General features: G+C 37.8%; 1 protein-coding gene across 13 annotated transcripts in view; it reads right to left on the reverse strand.

The window, feature by feature from the left end:
- The window catches only part of Cask (calcium/calmodulin dependent serine protein kinase), a 350,715-nt gene that overhangs the window by 259,146 nt on the left and 69,600 nt on the right, over positions 1-21,969 (reverse strand). The window lies entirely within an intron of this gene.

Raw genomic sequence — 21,969 nt, forward strand, 5'->3', positions numbered from 1 at the left:
TAGAGTGAGGCACACACAGGATAGTTCAGTGACATTTGAAAGAATGGGTGTTTTCATTTCAAATGCTGAATTCACAAACTGCAATTTGATTCATTAAGTCTGTGACCAGGACTTTATAAAACATGATGAATCTGATCAGAAACTGCACTATCTGACAAAATGAAAGTATAAATCTCTATGTCTTGAAATTCACTGTTATTTCTATACATACTATAGCAGAAAAAAAAGAAAACACTAAGGAAATATCACAGCAAATAAAAGGATTTCACATGCTTTCTGCATACAGAAGGAGGGAATATGGATTAATTAGCTAGACCAGTAATTATCCTACAAAATGAATGTAAATTCATTATGTAAATTAGAATTATTAAATATTCATGTTTCCTAGGGAAAGCAAGTAACTGTTTGATGATGCTCTCAGTTACATCAATCATGATTTGCCTGTGCGTACCAATTTGAGCTATTAGACACAAAAACCTTTAGTTAAAATGTGTTTTCCCATACTATGAATATTTGGGGGATAATTATTACTCTTGTGGAAGACTGTACAAAGCAACTTTTAAAGAACAATTTTATTCTAGGATAATTATACATTAACAGAAATGGGCAAAACAATAAAAAGAGGCTTTATGTATCATTAACCTAGTCCTTCCTTCCCTTACACAACTACAGTACAATATCAAATGTGGGAAACTGACATTCGTAGGAACATTTTGGTTTCACAGTTTTTCATGCATTAATACATTTTATGTAGAATTATCCAGTTGTATCATTAAGTGAAAATTCTTGTCACCAACAAAATAGAAAGCAGATGTGTTCTACAAAGAACATACTTCACAATGAGGACAATGCTACTCTTTAAAAATCACACTGATCATATTTCATGACTTTTTCCTGAACATTGCAGTGTCCCATACAAGACAGTACTTAATCTGTCCTGCAGTTCTAAACTTTCATTATTAAAATTTACATACTGAAGTCTACATAGTATAAAATATTTACAAGCAGTTTTTTTTTCCAATACAGGGTTTCCTCTGTGTAGCCTTGGCTGTCCTGGACTCGCTTTGTAGATCGGGCTGGACTCGAACTCAGAGATCTGCCTGCCTCAGCCTCCCTGAGTGCTAGGATTGCACGCATGCACCACTATGCCTGGTTTACAGGCAGCTTTTAAAATAAAGGATAATTCTTTAAGATCTATTAAACTGCTCAATGTTTTACTATTTTTTTTTTTATTTCTGAGTAGTTTCCTCAACACAGATTTACCACAATTTATTTAACTATTAAACAATTGTAAGGTATTTTAGTACTTTCCAAATTTTACCTAGAATGAACAGAACTACAATAAAAACTTGATTATGATGTTTCTGTGAACATAAATTTTCATTTTTCTGGGATGTACATTTTCGTTTAAAACAATGGCTGGGATGTATGAAAAAGGCTTTCCTCAGAATTTTTTAATATTAATTACATTTTACTCACTTTGTATCGCAGCTGTAGCCCCTTCCCTCATTCCCTCCCAACCCCTTCCTCCTTCCCTCCCTCATCTCCTCGAGTGCCCCTCTTTAATTCCACTGATAGGGGAGGTTTTCCTCCCCTTCTCACTGACCCTACCCTATGAGGTCTCACCAGGACTGGCTGCAGTGTCTTCCTCTGTGGCCTGATAAGGCTGCTCCCCCTTCAGGGGGAGTTGATCAAAAAGCCAGACACTGACTTCATGTCAGAGACAGTCCCTGTTCCTATTACTATGGCACCCACTTGGATACTGAGCTGCCATGAGCTACATCTGTGTACGGGTTCTAGGTTATCTCCTTGGCTGGAGTATCAGTCTCAGAAAAGAATCCTGGGCCCACACTTCTTGGTTCTGCTCCTCTTCTTGAAGAGCTCTGGTCCCCTCCAGGTCTTTCTATCTCCCTCTTAATGCATAACACTCCCTGCACTCTTCCCAAAATTTGGCTATGAGCCTCAGCATCTGTTTGATACACTGCTGGGTAGAGTCTTTCAGGGATTTTGGTATGTTTATCATATATTATATGTCTAATATCCACTTATAAGTAAGTATATACCAAGTGTGTCTTTCTGTTTCTGGGATACCTCATTCAGGATGATCTTTTCTAGTTCCCACCATTTTCCTGCAAATTTCATGATTTCCCTGTTTTTAATTGCTGAGGAGTATTCTATTGTGTAAATGTACCACGATTTCTGTATCCATTCCTCAACTGAGGGACACTTGGGTTGTTTCCAGGTCCTGGCTATTATGAATAAAGCTGCTGCAAATATGATTGAGCAAATGTCATTGAGTGTATTTTGGATATATGCCTAGGAGTGGTTGGTATAGCTGGATCTTGAGGAAGCACTATTCCTAATTGTCTGAGAAAGCGCCAGATTGACTGCCAAAGTGGCTGTAAAAATTTACATTCCCACCAGCAATGGAGGAGGGTTCCCCTTTCTCCACATCATCTCCTGCATGTGTTGTCACTTAAGTCTTTGATCTTAGCTATTCTGATGGATGTAAGTGAAATCTCAGGGTTGTTTAGATTTGCATTTCCCTGATGATTAAGGACGTTGGCATTTCTTTAAGTGTTTCTCTGCCATTCAATATTCCTCTAGTGAGAATTCTCTTTACCTCTGCAGCCCATTTTTTTTAATTGGATTACTTGATTTGTTGCTCTTTAACTTCTTGAGTTCGTTATATATTCTGGATACTAGACCTCTGTCAGATATAGCGTTGATGAAGATCCTTTCCCAGTCTGTAGGCTGTCGTTTTGTTCTGATGACAGTGTCCTTTGCTTTACAAAAGCTTTTCAGTTTCAGGAGGTCGCATTTATTGATTGTAGAGCTTAAAGCCTGTTCTGTTGGTGCTCTGTTCAGGAAGTTGTCTCCTGTACCAATGGGATCAAAGTACTTCCCCACTTTTTCTTCTAACAGTTTTAGTGTGTCTGGTTTTATGTTGAGGGTGATATCACACTTGCAGGGTGATAAGTATTGATCTATTTGCATTATTCTACATGTATACATCCAGTTAAACCAGCACCATGTGTTGAAGATGCTGCATTTTTTCCACTGTATGGTTTTGACTTCTTTGTCAAAAATCAAGTATCCACTGGTGTGTAAGTTTATTTCTAGGTCTTCTATTCGGTTCCACCATTTGATCCACCATTCTGTCTCTATGCCAGTGCCATGGGGTTTTTATTACTATTTCTTCGTAGTACAGCTTGAGATCAGTGGTAGAGATACCTCGAGATGATCTGTTGTTCTACAATGTTATTTGAGGAATTCTGTTTTTTGTTTTTGTTTTTCCATAAGAAATTGAGAATTGTTCTTTCAAGTTCTGTAAAGAATTGTGTTGGTATTTTTATGGGAATTGCCCTGAATCTGTATACTACTTTAGGCAGGATGGCCATTTTCACTACGTTATTCCTACCGATCCATGAGCATGGGAGAGTTTTCCAACTTCTGATATCTTCTTCAATTTCTTTCTTCAGAGCCTTGAAGTTTGTTTCAAACAGGTCTCACCAAGGTGCTTTATGTTATTAGTGGCTATTGTGAAGAGTGTAGTTTCCCTAATTTCCTTCTCGGGTCTTTTGTCTTTCGTATATAGAAAGGCTACTGAGTATTTTGAGTTAATTTTGTATCCAGCCACTTTGCTGAAGATGTTTATCAGCGGAAGGAGTTCTCTGGTCGAATTTTTGGGGTCGCTCATTTATACTATCATATCATCTGCAAAGAGTGGTACTTTGACTTCTTTCTTTCCAATTTGTATCACTTGATCTCCTTTAGTTGTCTTATTGCTCTAGGTAGGACTTCAAGTACTATGTTGAAGAGATACAGAAAGAGTGGGCATCCTTGCCTTGTCCCTGATTTCAGTGGGATTGATTTCAGTTTCTCTCCATTTAGTTTGATGTTAGCTATAGGCTTGCTGTATGTTGTCCTTACTGTGTTTAGGTATGTGCCTAAACACATACTTAGCTGGTCTGGTTCTTTGAATTACTTTCTGTGTTTCAAATTCATTGATTTCAGCTCTCAGTTTGATTATTTCCAATCGTTTACTCCTCTTGGGTGTGTCTGCTTCTCTTTTTTTCTAGGGCTTTTAGATGTGCCTTTAAGTTGTTTGTATGAGATGTCTCAAACTTCTTTATGGAGGCACTTAGTGCTATGAATTTTTCTCTTAGCACTGCTTTCATTGTGTCCAATAAGTTTGGGTAAGTTGTGCCTCACGCAAGGAATGATGCATGCTGAAGAGCATGTAGAAGAAGGGAAATCCTCCTCCATTGCTGGTGGGAATGTGAACTTGTACAGCCACTTTGGAAATCAATCTGGTGCTTTCTTAGACAATTAGGAATAGCGCTTCCTCAAGATCCAGCTATACCACTCCTAAGCATGTATCTAAAATGTGCTTAAGTAAACAATAAGGACATCTGTTCAACCATGTTCATAGCAGCTTTATTCGTAATAGCCAGAACCTGGAAACAACCCAGATGTCCCTCAGTTGAGGAATGGATACAGAAATTGTGGTACATTTACACAATGAAATATTACTCAGCAATTAAAAACAAGGAAATCATGAAATTTGCAGGCAAATGGTAGGAACTAGAAAAGATCTTCCTGAGTGAGGTATCCCAGAAACAGAAAGACACACATGGTATATACTCACTTATAAGTGGATACTAGACATATAATATAGGATAAACCTACAAAAATCTGTACACCTAAAGAAGCTGAGCTAGAAACAGGACACTTACTCAGAAAGGCAAATAGAAGGGGGAGAAAACAGGACAGGAGCCTACCACAGATGGCCTCTGAAAGACTCTACACAGCAGCATATCAAAGCAGATACTGAGACTCATAAATAAACTTTGGGCAGAGTGCAGGGAATCTTATGAAAGAAGGGGGAAAGAGTAAGACCTGGAGAGGACAGGAGCTCCACAAGGAGAGCATCAGAACCAAAATATCTTGGCACAGGGGCGCTTTTTTTTTTTTTTTTTTTTTTTGAGACTGATACTTCAACCAAGGACCATTCATGGATATAAGCTAGAACCCCTGCTCAAAGGTAGCTCATGGCAACTCAGTATCCAAGTGTGTTCTCTAGTAAGGGGAAGAGGGACTGTCTCTGACATGGACTCAGTGGCTAGGTCTTTGACCGCCTCCCCCTCATGGGGGAGCAGCCTTGCCAGGCTACAGAGGAGGACAATGCAACCAGTTCTGATGAGTACTGATAAGTTAGGGTCAGATGGAAGGGGAGGAGGACCTACCCTACCTGTAGACTTGGTGAGGGGCATAGAGGAGATGAAGGAGGGTGGGAGAATTGGGAGGGGAATAGGGAGGGGGCTATAGCTGGGATACAAATTGAATAAACTATAATTAATATAAATATAAAAAACAAAAATTTAATAAAAGAATTTTTAACTTTATTATTTTCCAGAGTCATAACGCCACTTTATAGTCCCAATAGAAATATGTGAAAGAGCTGTTTTCTTTGAATCACTGCCAGAAAAAGGTATTATTACTTTTAATTGTAAGTTTTCTAGTACGTATGTAGTGACAGGTCATTTTAGCTTTTCTCAAATGAATGATGAGAGTGAATATATTATTCCATACTTGATTAGGAACTGTATTTTTTATTAACCTAAATTAAACTAATTTTCACATGTGCACAATGAATAAATGAATGTAAAAAAAATTAAAGCATTTCTGTCTGTGCTGTTCCTACTTCTGTAATATGTAATCTGTTCTATTAATCTCTGTGTCTAATGCTGCACCATTCATGCAGTTAACTGTTTATCAAAAATGGGAATAGACTGATTCTTCTCACTATATTGTTTTTTTAAAGCAATTGCTTTTGCTATTTTTGTTCTTTTTCCTCTCCATAAACATTTTAGAAAAAGGGTTTTTATAAACATAAAAATTCTTGCTGAGTATTAAACTGAAATTGTGTCAAATTTTGACATCGTTTGAGAGAATAGATATATTGCTATGTTGAGCAGTTAATCCATGAACAGGGTACATGTCTCCATTTATTTATTTTATTACTATGTGGTCTATTTTTATGTCAAGGATAGGCAAAACTGATCCATAGGAACAAAAATTAGAGCAATATTGCCTGTAAGAGACGCAACTCTACTAGACATAGCCACCGTAGCCTTCCTGAGGAACAAAAATACTTTCCATCATTTCAAACACATCTCTTACTAATATAGTCATTTTCCCCACTCTCTTTTTTCCCTTCAACCTGTCCCATGACCCCGTTCAGCCTCTCTCATGGCCTTCTAGCTTTCAAAGTCATAGCCTGTTTTTTTCTCTAATTAGTAATTTTTATTTTTATTTTAGTTGTCATACACAATTTGATTCTTCTTTAACGAAGTTGCAGTTGTTTCCCAAATTATACAATAAGGCATATGAATAACAGATTCTTTCTTCCCACTAGGCAATGCAAGAAACAGTAACAAAAAATCCTGCACACAAAAACTTGGTGTGATTCAAGACAGTACTTTTTTAATGAGGAATTGCACCTGGCAACTTCAGAGACTAGAATAATTTTCAAATATACATAATATACTTCAGTGAAACATTGTTCTCTTTGTTGTACAGAAAGACATATTGCCCTAGCATTTTTATCACATGCATTGGTTTGTAGAGTTTACTGAAATTTAAAATATAAAAGGTTAATTCAGTTTGCTTATTATTGCAGTTTTAATTATAGACTTAGCCATTAGCCATATTATCAACTGGTTTCTACATTCACTTTGAGATAAACAATTTTGCTACATTATGTAAATCATAATGCATTACCTTTTGGATACTTTTATAGGAACATAATTGGCTGTTAATGTAGAGCTAAATAGTACATATCAAAATTCCACAACTGAAACAGGGATGTTTTAGTTACTGTGCAGTTTGCTATATAAAGTGTTGTGTATAGAGATGTTCAGTGAAATCACAGAAAATTTTAATTAACACAATAAATACAGAAAAGAAAGAAAAAAGAAAAGAAAGAAAGAAAGCACATGAAAGGAAGAAGAAATCTAAAATCAAACTCCAGCAAGTGAAGTACCATCTGCACATCACTCAAATATGGACAGCAATATATTTCAAAATTATTGGCCTTTTATCTAAATTCTATATGAGCACAGTTAAAGTTTTAGAAAAAATTTCATTATGTCCTTGTTTTTAGTTGCTGAATAGTATTCCATTGTGTAAATGTACCACAATGTATCCATTCTTCAGTTGAGGGACATCTGGGTTGTTTCCAGATTCTGGCTCTTATGAATAAAGCTGCTATGAACATAGTTGAGCAAATGTCCTTTTATGCTTTAGCATCTTTCAGATATATGCTCAGGAGTGGTATAGCTGGGTCTTGAGGTAGCACTATTCCTAATTTTCTGAGAAAGTGCCAGATTGATTTCCAAAGCGGCTATACAAGTTTGCACTCCCACCAGCAATGGAGGAGGGTTCCCCTTTCTGCACATATTCTCCAGCATGCATCATCCCTTGAGTTTTTGATCTTAGCTATTCTGATGGGTGTGAGGTAGAATCTCAGACTCATTTTGATTTGCATTTCTCGGATGACTAAGAATGTTGAGTATTACTAATAGTCTAACCAAGGACCATGCATGGAGAGGACCTAGATGCCCTGCTCATAGGAAGCCCCATAGGCTGCTCAGTTTCCAAGAGGGTTCCATAGTAAGGGGAGCAAGGGCTGTCTCTGATATGAACTCAGTGGCCAGCTCATTGATCACCTCCCCTTGGGGAGTGGAGCCTTGCCAGGCCACAGAAGAAGATAATGCAGCTAGCCTTGATGAAACCTGAGAAGCTAAGGTCAGATAAAAGGGGAGAAGGTTCTCCCCTATCATTGGGTTAGGGAAGGGGCATAGGAGAAGAAGAGGGATAGTTGGTGGGACTGGGAAGAGATGAGGAAGGGGGATACAGCCGGGATACAAAGTGAATACATTGTAATAAACAAAGAAAGAAATAAAAACAGTTTTAGAAACAAACAACAGAAAAGATTAGATATATACAACTTTGGGGAAATGACTATGTTACTCTTGTGAGAAAGTTTCAAGACAATATTATGAAATGTTCAAAATGTGACTTTTTAAAATTTTATTTTATTAATTACACTTTATTCACTTTGTATCCCCCCATAAACCCCTCCCTCCTACTCTCCTGGTCCCACCCTCCCTTCCCCCTTCTTCACTCATGCCCCTCCCCAAGTCCACTGATAAGGGAGGTCCTCCTCTCCTTCCTTCTGATCTTAGTCTATTCTCATCAGGAGTGGCTGCATTGTCATCTTCTGTGGCCTGGTAAAGCTGCCCCCCCCCCTCAGGGGGAGGTGATCAAAGAGCAGGCCAATCAGATTATGTCAGAGGCAGTCCCTCTTCCCATTACTATGTAACCCACTTGGACACTGAACTGCCATGGGCTACATCTGTGCAGGGGTTCTAGGTTATCTCCATGCCTGGTACTTGGTAGGAGTATGAGTCTCTGGGAAGACCCCTGTGTTCAAATTTTCTGGTTCTGTTGTTCTCCTTGTGGGGTTCCCTTTTTTTATTAGCCTCTGTTTAGCAGAGATTGTTTCTTTTCATTAGTTTTGTAGTTGTTTTCAATGCAAGAAGTGAATATATGCATTGTGTAGCTTATATTTAAGAGTTTGTTTTTTTTTAAGATAATTCTAAATGGTTTTGTATTTTTAAACTATGATTTCTAGGATACAGTTTGCAGCAATATATTGCAGTTTAGTATATTTGTTTCATCGTCATTTTCACTAGTTATGGGTATTTTTTCCTAGAGATTTTGTACATGGACTAGCATGTCATCTGCAATTAAAACTTTATTCTTCCTTTCTTGTATTTGTATGTTAGCTTTTCCTAGATGGCTGATTGGTTCTAGCAATATGTTAAATAGGAATGATGAGTGTAGACAACGTGCCTTATTCTCAATCTCAGAAGAAAAGCACTAGCAGTAAACTTTTCTGAAAGATGTAAGATTTCCACCTAGAGTCATTACTTTGCATGAAAATGGACTATTTGTTTCTGCTCTACCTGCTGAAAAGATTGTTGTCCTCCCACTAGATTGCCTTCTCAACGTTGTCAAAAGTCAATAGGCTGTTTGTGTGGCTCTATTTCTGAGCTCTAGTCTACCTGTTTATTCTTTCACTAATACCCACAGTCATCATGACTGTAGCTCTGAAGTAAGCACTGGAGTTGAACATTAGTCTTGCAACTTTGTTTTTCTAGAATAATATGGTAGCTATTCTTGATATTTTGCCATTTTAGATAACTTTGGAATCATTTTGTCACTATCCACATGGTAGTTGGCTAGAACCACAATTTGGAATGCAATAAAATCTATAGATTGACTTGGGATGAACTGACCTTGACTAGTACTATCCTCTTATCCACAATTAAAAGAAAGGCTCCCAATTTATTTCCATCTTTGGACTATTGTAATGTTGCTATAATCTCTCCTCTCCTATCCTCTCACTCCAACCTGTTTTTTTTTTCTCTCCCCTCTTTCTCCTTCTTCCCCTCCCTCCCTCTCTGCCTGCCTCTTCTTTCTTCATGTGTATGTGGGTACATGTAGAGGTTAGAGTTCAATCTGGAGTGTTGCTCCCCAGGCATTACTGACCTTGCTTTTTTGAGACAGGGTCTCCCACCTGCCTGAAGCTCACCAGCTAGAATGGCTGGTCAGGGCACCCTGACATCTATTTCCACTATATCCTGTGCCCAGTACAGAAATCACAAGCAGAAGCCATTACACTTGACATTTTAACATGGATTCTGAGCTATCTGAATCCACTGGCAGAGCTATCTCCTCAAATTTGTTTTATGTAGAGGTATTTTTAGATTTGATTACTGTTTGAACGACAAATCTTTTCCTACCATTTCAACGTAAATGGCGTCTTAATCTAAAATGTAACTCAGGCCAGAACAATGGTTCAACAGGTAAAGATGCTTGCTACCAAGCATGATGACTTAAGTTTGATCACTGGGCCCTACATGATGAAAAGAGAGAGCCAACTCTAATAAGTTGTCCTCTGATTACCGAATATACATTGTGGAGTATGTACATGCACATGTATACACACATACACATATAGAAAATAAATAAATATAATAAAAATAAAAGAAAATGTGCCTCTTGTAGCTAATATATAACAGGGCATGTTTTTATTCATTGTGCCAGTCTCTGCCTTGCAATTAGTTTTAGTCAATTAATAGTTAATACTACTAGCAATAAAGTAGGATTTATATTAAAAACTTTGCTATATCTTTTTTGTTCCTCTATTTCTGTACCAGTTATTTCTTTGATGTTGTATAGATATTATCTACTATACCATTTAGATTATCTCACCATATCATCTCCTATAGCTATTGAGTACTTTCATTGGTTAATTTGGTTAATACAATGGACTCATTAACATAGTTTTATAATGCTACTTTATACAGTTATTTCTAAGTCAGTTAGGAGAAATATAGGTACAATAAAATGTATTTATAGCCAGGGGTGGTAGTACATACATCTTACTTGGGAGGCAGATATCTGTGAATTCAAGACTAGCTTGATCTACATAATGAATTTCAGATCAGCCAACGCTACATTCTGAGACCAAGTTGCAAAAAATGTGTTTATACTGTTTTTTATATGTATATAAATGGTTTTATTTTTAAGAGTAGTTTTTAGCCTAGGGTCAGATGGAAGGGGAGGAGGACCTCCCATATCAGTGGACTTGGAGAGGGGCATGGGAGGAGATGGAGGAGGAAGGATAGGAGGGAATAAGGAAGATGGCTACAGCTGGGATACAAAGTGAATAAACTATAATTAATATAAAAATAAATGAATAAATAAATAATAAAACAAAAACAAAAAATAGTGCTTTTTATTTCTATATGAATTCCAGATACTAAGGATGCCGAGCATTTCTTTAAGTGTTTCTCTGAAATTCTATATTCCTCTGTTGAGAATTCTCTGTTTAGCTCAATGCCCCATTTTTTGAACATTTATTAATTACACTTTATTCACTTTGCATCCCCCCATAAACCCACCCTCCTCCCCTCCTAATCCCACCTTCCCTTCCCCTTCTTCACGCATGCCCCTCCCCAAGTCCACTGATAGGGGAGGTCCTCCTCTCCTTCCTTCTGATCTTAGTCTATCAGATCTCATCAGGAGTGGCTGCATTATCGTCTTCTGTGGCCTGGTAAGGCTGTTCCCCCCCCCCCCCTCAGGGGGAGGTGATCAAAGAGCAGGTCAATCAGTTTATGTCAGAGGCAGTCCCTCTTCCCATTACTATGGAACCCACTTGGACACTAAACTGCCATGGGCTACATCTGTGCAGGGATTCTAGGTTATCTCCATAATGCCCCATTTTTAAATTGGATTATTTGATTTGTTGTTGTTTAATTTCTTGAGTTCTTTTTTTTGGTATTTAATTTTTTGATTTAATTTTACTTATATATTTATTTTTTATAATTTATTCACTTTGTATCCCCACTGTAGTCCCATCTCTTGTGTTCTGACAGTGCCACTTGCCCTCTCGCTTCTCTCCCTATGCCCTTTCCCTAGTCCCCAGACAAAGAAGGACTTCCTCCCCTTCTATCTGACCCTAGCTTATCAGGTCTCATAGAGGCTGGCTGCATCATCTTCTTCTGTTGCCTGGCAAGGATGCACTCCCCAGGGGGAGGTGATCAATGAGCCAGACACTGAGTTCATGTCATTGACGGTCCCTGTACTCCTTACTAGGGAACCCAATTGGAAACTGAGAAGCCAATGAGCTTCCTTTAAACAGGGGGTCTATGTCCTCTCAACACATGGGCCCAAGTATTTTGATTCTATTGTTCTCCTTGTGGAGTTCCTGTCACTTCCAGGTCTTTCTATCTCCCTTTTCTTCCATATGGATCCAGGCACTCTACCCAAAGTTTGGCTATAAGTTTCAATATCTCCTTTGATACCCTGGTGGGTAGAGTCTTTCAGAGGTCCTTTGTGGAAGGTTCCTGTCCTAATATCTTATCTTCTCTTACTTCTGATGCTTATCCTGTTTGCCCTTTTGAATGAAGATTAAGCATCTCCCTAGGGCCCTTGTTGTTTAGCTTCTTTAGGGTTATAGGTTTTAGTATGTTTATCCTATATTATATGTCTAATATCCACTTATAAGTGAGTATATATCATATGTGTCTTTCTGCTACTGGGTTACCTCACTCAGGATGATTTTTTCTAGTTTCCACCATCTGCCTGCAAAGTTCATGATTTCCTTGTTTTTAATAGCTGAGTAGTATTCCATTGTGTAAATGTACTACAATTTCTGTATCCATTCCTCCACTGAGTGACACCTAGATTGTTTCCAGCTTCTGGCTATTACAAAAAAAAAAAAAAAAAAGCTGCTATGAACATAGTTGAGCAAATGTCCTCATTTAATGGAGGGACATATAGGTTGTATCCAGATTCTGGCTACTACAAATAAAGCTGCTATGAACATAGTTGAACAAACTTCCTTATTGAATGGTGGGGCTTCTTTTGGGTATATGCTTAGGAGTGTGATAGCTGGATCTTGAGGGAGCACTATTCCTAATTTTCTGAGAAAGCACCAGGTTATAGAAGGTTACATTCCCACCAGCAATGGACGAGGGTTCCCCTTTCTCCATATCCTCTACAGCATGCTTCATCCCTTCAATTTTTGATCTTGGCCATTCTGAAGGGTGTGAGGTGAATTCTCAGGGTCGTTTTGATTTGCATTTCCTGAATGACTAAGGATGTTGAACATTTAAATGTTTCTCTGCCATTTGATATTCTTCTATTGAGAATTCTCTGCTTAGCTCTGTACCCCATTTTTTAAATTGGATTATTTGATTTGTTGGTGTTTAATTTTTTGAGTTCTTTATATATTCTGGATAATAGCCCTCTGTCAGATGTAGGGTTGTTGAAGATCTTTTCCCAGTCTGTAGGCTCTTGTTTTGTTCTGTTGACCATGTCCTTTGCTTTTCAGTTTCATGAAGTCCCATTTATTGAATGTTATATAAGTGGATATTAACCACATAGTGTAGGATAAAGATATTAAAATCTACAGACCTAAAGAAGCTAAACAACAAGGAGGACTCTAGGGTTACATGCTTAATTCTCATTCAGAAAACAGCATAGACACTGGAAGCGATGGAAGACAGAGAACAGGCCTGTAGCCTACCACAGATACCCTCTAAAGGACTCTACCCAGCAGTGGTTTGTAGCAGATACAGAGACGCACAGGCAAACTTTAGACAGAGCACAGGGAGTATTATGGAAGAAGGGGGAGATAGATGGACCCAGAGGGGACAGAAGTTTCACAAGGGGAACAACAGTGCCAACAAAAACAACAACAACAAAAAGCTGGGCCCAGGGGGAACTGCAGAGACTGATACATCAACAAAAGACTATTCAAGGAAAAGACTGAGGCCCCCTGCTCAGATATAACCCACAGACAGCTCAGTCTCCATGTGGGTCCCCAAGTAAGCGGAGAAGAGACAGTCTCTGACATGAACTCAATTGCCTGCTCCTTGATCACTTTCCCTGGTGGGGAGACCTAGCCAGCCCACAGAGGAAGAGGATCCAGGCAGTCCTGAGGGGACCTGATAGGCTAGGGTCAGAAAGTAGGGGAAGAGGGCTTCTTCTATCAATGGACTATGGGAGAAGGATAGGGGAGGAAGAAGGAGAGAGGGCAGGATAGGGAGGAGATGAGAGAGGGGGCTACAACCAGGACACAAAGTGAATAAATTGTAAATAACAATAATAACAATAACGATGATGATGATGACGACGATGAAGAAGAACAACAAAACAACAAGAACAAGAACAACAAGAAGAAACTGGATCTTTTAAAGAGTAATATCACCTGTAAAATAAGAATATCCTATCCCATATTTATTATAATAAATCTTATTATAATAAATAGTTGATGCTGTTTATTGTTCTTCAATGTTTAGTAGATATTTGGGAGAAAAAATCCTGTAAAGTTTGTATTCTTTCTGACATGTGGCCAGTGAGTCCTGATTGCTCTGCTTAGCCTTTACTTAAGGCCTCTGGAGGCAGTTTTACCAGTCTTCTCTCCCCAGGAATTACTGACTTCTTTACAGAACCTTTGGAAGGGAATTTTATAACTTCTGGAGCTTCCTGAGCCCTCCCTGTGAGTTTCATTGGTCTTACAAACTTCTCTTTTCTTTTTCTTTGGGAAGGAATGTCTGAACTTGTAGGAAATACCAACACACACACAAAATGATCTTTCCTTAAACAATCTTTATTCAAACTGTGGTTATAGACTGGGAGTAGATTTCATTGATAGATCATTTACTTAGCACAATCACAGCTCTGTTATCAACCCCTAGCACCCGAATAAGTAAGCAAAATTAAAAGTAACTCAGAACTTTAGACATTCAGTTTCTAATTCTTACTACCTTTTAATTTCTTTATTTGTTTGAATAAATTTTGATAATGTCTTTAAAGTAAAATCTAATCAGTGGTGCAGCAGAATAAGAGACAAAAAGTGTATTAATTAAAAGTCTGAAGATGGGAATGAGGGAGGGGGTTACAGCTGGGCAACAAAGTGAATAAAATGTAATTAATATAAAAAATAAAAATAAATAGCTCAAAGATAATAATCTAGGAATTTCACTAATCGGATGCATCTGTGTGTCTTTGTACATGTATGCATGAAAATACCTTCTAATGAGAGGGTAGAGAGATGGCTCTATGGTTAAAAATACTTTCTGAGGAATGCCAGACCACAGAGGAGGACAATGCAGCCAGTTCTGATGAGAACTGATAAGCTAGGGTTAGATGAAAGGGGAGAAGGACCTCCCCTATCTGTGAACTTGGAGATGGGCATGGGAGATGAGTGAGGAAGGGTGGGATTGGGAGGAAAGGAGGGAAAAAGAAAAAAAAAGAATACTTTCTGCTCTTCCACAAGACCCAGGTTTGGTTCCTAGCAACTATGTCAGGTGGCCAACAATTACTTGTAAGTCCAGCTACAGAGGACCTGACACCTTCTTCTGGCTTCCACAGAAACCCAAATATACATATACATATAAATAATGAAATCTTAAAATTTTAAATTACATTTATTTATTCTGTGAGTTTGAGTATATGTGGACTTCAGAACAGGAGTTTCAGGAGCGAAGTCACTCCTGCCATGTGGGTTCCTGGGAACAAACTAACATAGTCAATGCTTGGACGAAAGCTCCTAGAGCTGCTGAGGTATCTCACTAGCCCCAAGTCAGAAATATTTTAATATAAATTTACTTAGATTTTATTTAGTTGAAACTTTTTACTCATTTCGTACTCATAAGCAATTTACTTCTTTACACATATGAAGGAAAAAATTCTAAAACATTTAGGAGTGATATGTCTGTTTCAGAATCTTCTAAAAACTTAAAGGAAAATTAACACATACATAAAAATGAATTTTCAACCGACTACTAAATTTTTTGTCACCTGAAAAACTATTGAAGAAAAAAACTGGAATATTGATGGCAAAAGAATGAAGAACAAATATTCAAATTATAACATGGAAACTTCAGGAAGGCTATATGAATTTAAAAGGCATTGAATCCTTAGTGAGCTTCAATTAATAAATATTTTATTTCAAAATTAAATTTGTATTTCTATAAATTCATAGAGAATCTGCATAGAATTCACTACATATTTCTCTAATAAAATAATAAACAATGACTTATCCAAATATGTGATATATGGTAGGCTCTCACGTGATTCTCATTAGACATATGTCCTCATATTTGTTATTATTTTATTTCTTGAGTCAGGGTTTCATATAGCCCAGGCTGGTTTCAAACTTACTATGTAGTCAATGATGATCTTCAACTTCTGTTCTTCCAGCCTCCACCTAATCTTTGGACTATAGTCCTGCTCAACCACATCTAGCTTATAAAATATTTTGAAAACAGGCAACCACATCTAGCTCATTATATATTTAAAAAAAATATGGTAACAGGAAAAAAATGTGCAATGACAAGGGTCAAATAAACTACAAGCCAAGGAAGAAAATATATGAGTAAGGAAAGAATAAGGGAGACTATAGATTTGTAAGTGATTTGTTCCTTAAAAAAGTGTCTTAACTGATGAATCAACCAAGGATCATGCATGGAGAGGACCTAGACTCCCTGCTCAGATGTAGCCCATGGGCAGCTCAGACTCCATGGGGGTTCCATTGTAAGAGGAGCAAGGGCTGTTTCTGAAATGAATTCAGTGGCTGGCTTTTTGATCACCTCCCCCCTGGGATGTAGCCTTACCAGGACACAGAGGAAGATGATGACACCAGTCATATGAGACCTGATAGACTAGGGTCATATAGAAGAGGAGGAGATCCTCCCCTATCAGTGGACTAGGGGAGAAGCATGTGGGGAGAGAGGGAGGGTGGGTGAGACTGGCAGGAGACAAGAGAGGGGGCTATAGGTGGGATACAAAATGAATAATTTGTAATAAATAGTAATAAAGAAAAAAAGTGTCTGAAATCACTAGAAACTGAAGATCTATCTAGATAGTCTTACTTCAATTTATAGGTTTCCTTTTACTATACTAAATTTTACTTTAAAAATTGTTTCTTAGTTTCTTATTAATATGTCTTGTATGCTTTGCCATGAAACAGGTTTTTTTTGACCCTAACAATTTATAAATGGAATAGAAAAGCAGAAGAAATTAGACATATTTTTTTTTTGCCTGTAATAAATAGAAAAGGCTGAAAAAAAGTTGGGCAAAAAGGTCATGAAAGGGCCAATATTCAAAGAGATTTACTATTTACTATATCTACTATGTATGGCAAAGTCAAAATGAAGTAAGCTAGTACAAATAAGAGCTATAGAGGGTATGGGAATTCCAATGCAAAAATGTGAGAAGATACTTGATGTGAAATCTGATTATGTTTCTTTGTTAACTTATGTAAAGTAAGTCATTGAGATGAAAAAGAAATAGGAAAAACTAAAAGGTAGTACCATGAATATGCCAATAGCATAGTTTCACTAGAGTATCACTGAATTCTGACCAAAACAAGACAGAGTCATGAATAATATGAAGAACTGTAGAATTCAAATGGGTGTCATTTAAAATCTGTAGATGGATAACACTAACATAAAAATAGTACAAGATTCCAACTGGTTCAAAGAAACAGAGGATAAAGCACCAATTGAATTGCTTGGTCTTTTTCCAGGACAGAACTTGAACACATTTGTATTTCCAAAGCAGTGAAGGTGTGAGCTACAATTTCACTGATAAGTAGCACGGATGCTTATCATTGCTACTTATACATTCCTACATATCATATTATACATTCCTATATATTATATTAAGTAGATATACATTCCTATATATCATATAAAGTAGAAACAGGACCTAGAAGCAGGCATATAAATTACATGTAATATCCGTCTTCCTTTTTTTTTAAAGTTTGGTGTTTAATCCTTTGGTGTTTTTTTTTTTTTTTTTCTTTTTTTGATTGGTTTGTTAATTTTTTTTTTGAGACAGGGTCTCAGTACAGTCTTGGCTGGCCTGGAACTCTTTATGTATACCAGGATGGCCTTGAACTCACAGATATCAGCCTATCTCTGCCCCTCCCTCCTAAATTCTAGGAATAAAAATATAAATCATCATGCCCTGCTCTAACTAAGTAGTAACAGAGATTCACTATCCTATTCTGTGTCTGCAGTTCCAGAGCTCTGACTAAACAAATCTGTCAATAATCCATCATAGACAAATGAGAAAGTAGCTGTCACTTTTAAAAATGCTTTTAGGCTGAAAAAAAAAAAATAAAACCACAGAATTAGGTATAATGATAAGACAACTCAAATCTTTGGTATTAATAATTTGGGGCTAAGAAGTAAGTGAGCTAAGAAGTAATCTTAATTATTTGTAATATTATGTAAGAGGATTTAACTTCTGTTGCTCTAATTTAATGTAGGTAATTGAATAATTGATTTAATATTTATAATTTTAAATTGGAACCTTACTAAGTTTATAAAGAATATCAGAACTTTTTTTCAAAGTTTAACGAGACATCTACTTGTTTAATAATCAGGTTTGTACCAAATTATCTAAGTGCTGTCTCTCTTATAGACTTCCAAGGCTTAGAAAACTCAAAGGTAATTAAAATTAAGATAAACAGTACTTGCCTAGCTTGCCGTAGGCCCTGGGTTTGATCCCCAGCACTATAAAGCAAACAAGACAACCAAACACAATATAGTTCAAAACCGTAAAGTCTACTAAAAGGCATTTTTTTTATTTTTCTAAGCATATAAAATAATCTATATTTAAAAGCAGGTAATGGCCAATTCTGACAATAAAATTGTGAGCTATCAAATATCTAAACTTTTCTATAATATTTTCTCCTAGTAGTGTGTCATATTTATTTAATCTAAGTGTATTGATACCCTTTGACCCTGAAGTTCCCTTGCAGGTATCCAATAAAGATTAAAATATTAAAACCAAATCAGTAAGGTATTCTTTCCTAGTGGTAACTAAAACAATAAAAAATAAATAAAACAAAAAACCCAGTTTGTTAAAAGATTTATTTATTTTCCGATTTATCTATTTTTATTTTACTTGTATTAGGGGCTGCCTGCCGGCATGTCTGTGTACCAAATGTTGATGGAGGCCAGAAGAGGGCATCAGATCCCTTGGACCTTTAGTTACATATATAACTTGTGAGCCCTCATGTGGTTGGTAGGAATCAAACCCAAATCCCCTTGAAGAGCAGCTCTTAATCACTGAGCCATTTCTTAGCTTCTAATGAATACTTTTTAAGCCAAGAATGACCCAAGGGAAGATACTTGAATCTCACTCAGAAGAGGAAAAATATTAGATATCTAAAGTAGACAGAGGAAGGGAACTGTGTGGGAGAAGGGGTGAGGAGGGTTATAGGGGTGAGAACTGGGCAGAGGACCAGGAGAGAGAATGGAGATCATTGTGGAGGGGGCATCTCTGGGATAGTAAAAGGCTACTGGGAGTCTCTAAGACTGACCTTAGCTAAGATTCAAAGCGAGGAGGGGGGGAAGAGGGAGTGGGCGGAGAGATATGGGGGCTGAGGTCACACTACCTCCTGTAGCCAGATGGGACTTCCCGTGGAGGGAAGAAAACAGCAACCCACTGATAAAACCTTCAACCCCAAATCTGTCTTGCCTACAAGAAGTGTAAGAATAAAAATGGAAAAGAGATTGAAAGAATAGCAAACCAATGACTGGCACCCTATGGGAGAGAGCCTACTCCCGACACTACTTTTTTTACAATGTTTAAAATTTTTTATTTATTACAATTTATTCACTTTATATCCCAGCTGTAGCCCCCCTCCCTAGTCCCCTCCCAATTGGCCCTTCCTCCTCCTTCTCCTCCCATGTCCACTGGTAAGGGAGGTGTTCCTCTCCTTCCCTCTGATCCTGGCCTATCAGGTCTCATCAGGACTAGGTGCTTTGTTTTCCTCTGTGGACTCCTAAGGCTGACCGCCCCCCTCCCCCTGCCTCATCAGGAGGTGTTCAAAAAGCCAGCCACTGAGTTCATGTCAGAGACAGACCCTGTTCCCATTGCTAGGGAACTCAACTGGACACTGAGCTGCCATTGGCTACATCTGTGCAGGAGTTCTATGTTATCTCCAAGAATGGTCCTTCGTTGGAGTATCAGTCTTAGAAAACAGCCCTGGGCCCAGAATTTTTGGTTCTGTTCCTCTCCTTGTGGAACTCCTGTACCTTCCAGTTCTTTCCATTTCCCCCTTCTTTCATAAGATTCTCTGCACTCTGCCCAAAGTTTGGCTATGAGTCTCAGCATCTGCTTTAATACCTTGCTGGGTAGAGTCTTTCAGAGGCCCTCTGTGGTAGGCACCTATCCTATTCCCTGTCTTCTCCCTCTTCTGATGTGTATCCTGTTTGCCTTTCTGAATGAGTATTAAGCATCTTACCCAGGGTCCTGCTTCTGGCTTAGCTTCTTTAGGTGTACAGATTGTAGTATGTTTTTCCTATATTATATGGCTAATATCCACTTAAAAGTTAGTATATGTCTTTCTGCTTCTAGGATACCCCACTTAGGATGATCTTTTCCAGCTCCCACCATTTGCCTGCAAATGAGGGAAAAAAAAAAAAAAACACCCTTCACAATAGCCACAAAAGACATAAAGTACCCTGGTGTAATTCTAACCAAACAAGTCAAAGACTTGTATGGAAAAACTTCAAGTCTCTGCAGAAAGAAATAGAAGATATCAGAAGATGGAAAGATCCCCTATGCTCATGGCTCAGCAGCATTAACATAGTAAAAATGGCCATCTTTCCAAAAGTAATCTACAGATTCAATTCAAGTCCCATCAAATTACCAACACAATTCTTTACAGACCTTGAAAGAAAAATTCTCAACTTCATATGGAGTAACAAGAAACCCAGACTAGCTAAAACAATCTTCTGCAATAAAAGATCTTCTGGAGGTATCTCCATCTCTGAACTCAAGCTGTACTATAGAACAACAGTAATTAAAACTGCATGGTACTGGTATAGGAACAAACTGGTGGATCAATGGAATTGAATAGAAGACCCAGAAATAAACCCACACACCTATGGACACCTGATTTTTGACAAAGGTGCCAAAACCATACAATGGAAAAAAAAACAGCATCATCAACAAATGGTGCTAGTCTAACTCCTGATACTATCAATGATACTCTGCTATGCTTGCAGACAGAAGTCTAGCATAACTTAGTCTTCTGAGAGGCTTCACCCAGCAACTGATCGAAAGAGATGCATAGACCCCAAGCCAAACCATAGCCTGAGCTCCGGGAGTCTTCTGAAAGAGTGGGAGGAAGGATAGAGGGAGCCACAGATGTCAAGGACTCTACAAGAAGATCTACAGTGTCAAATAACTTGGGCCAATGGGGGCTCACAGAGACTAAATCACCAAACAAAGAGCATACATGAGCTGGACCTAGGCCTCCTAAACACATGTAGCAGATGTGCAGCCTGGCCACCATGTGGGTTCCCTAACAATGAGAATAGGGGCTGTCTCTCACTCTGTAGACTGCCTTTGGATCCCTTTCCCCCAGCTGGGCTGCCCTGACTGGCCTCAGTGGGGGAGGATGTGCTCAGTCTTGCTGTGATTTGAGGTGACAGGGTGTGTTGGTACCCCTTGGGTGCCTCCCCTTCTCTGAGAAGGAGAAAATGGAATAGGGGAAGGGGATGTAAGAGTAGGAAGTAGGAGAGGAGGAAGGAAGCTAGGATCAGGCTGTAAATCAAATAAATAAATAAATAAATAAATAAATAAAGTCTTATTCTATACTGAAAAGAATTTTCTAAAACATTATGTTGATAATAATAATTTAAAGAGTCACAAAGTATTCAGAAGTAATCATCCTAAATAAAAATCTATAGGAATAGATTAAGTTGGAGCTCACAGTGTGAAAAATTTTATTTTCCAAAACAAGATAATCAGATAAAACACCAATAGTTCTCTTTGAAGTTTCTAATCTAAGCTTTAAAACTGCATTGCTTTTAAGATTACAAAACCAAAAACTAAAGATGGATACATATGTTACTAGGCTGTGGAAATGTCTAAAGATAGTAGATAGACTAATTAGAAAGTCAATATAATAAACAGTTTTGTTACCTTTAATGTGAATCATGGCACATATTTTAAAAATAAGTAATTTACATGCACATATACTTAAGAAAATCTTTTGGGGGGCATGGTTTCAAGACAGGGTTTCTCTGTGCAGCCCTGGCTGTCCTGAATTCACTTTGTATACCAGGCTAGCCTCAAACTCACAGAGATCTGCCTGCCTCTGCCTCTCCAAGTGTTGGGACTATCAGTGTGCACCACCACATTCAGCTAAAATATCTTAAAACAAAATTCTCAGTCCTACAAATTCTAATACTACTGAGCTTTCAACTTTCACAAATACAATATGTGATTAAGCCAAATGCGAATCAAAATGTCAGTCTTCTAGTTATAATAGATAGTAATCCTCAAGACCCTGGC

Source organism: Meriones unguiculatus, chromosome X, assembly GCF_030254825.1.
Source record: "Meriones unguiculatus strain TT.TT164.6M chromosome X, Bangor_MerUng_6.1, whole genome shotgun sequence".
Taxonomy (NCBI): domain Eukaryota; kingdom Metazoa; phylum Chordata; class Mammalia; order Rodentia; family Muridae; genus Meriones; species Meriones unguiculatus.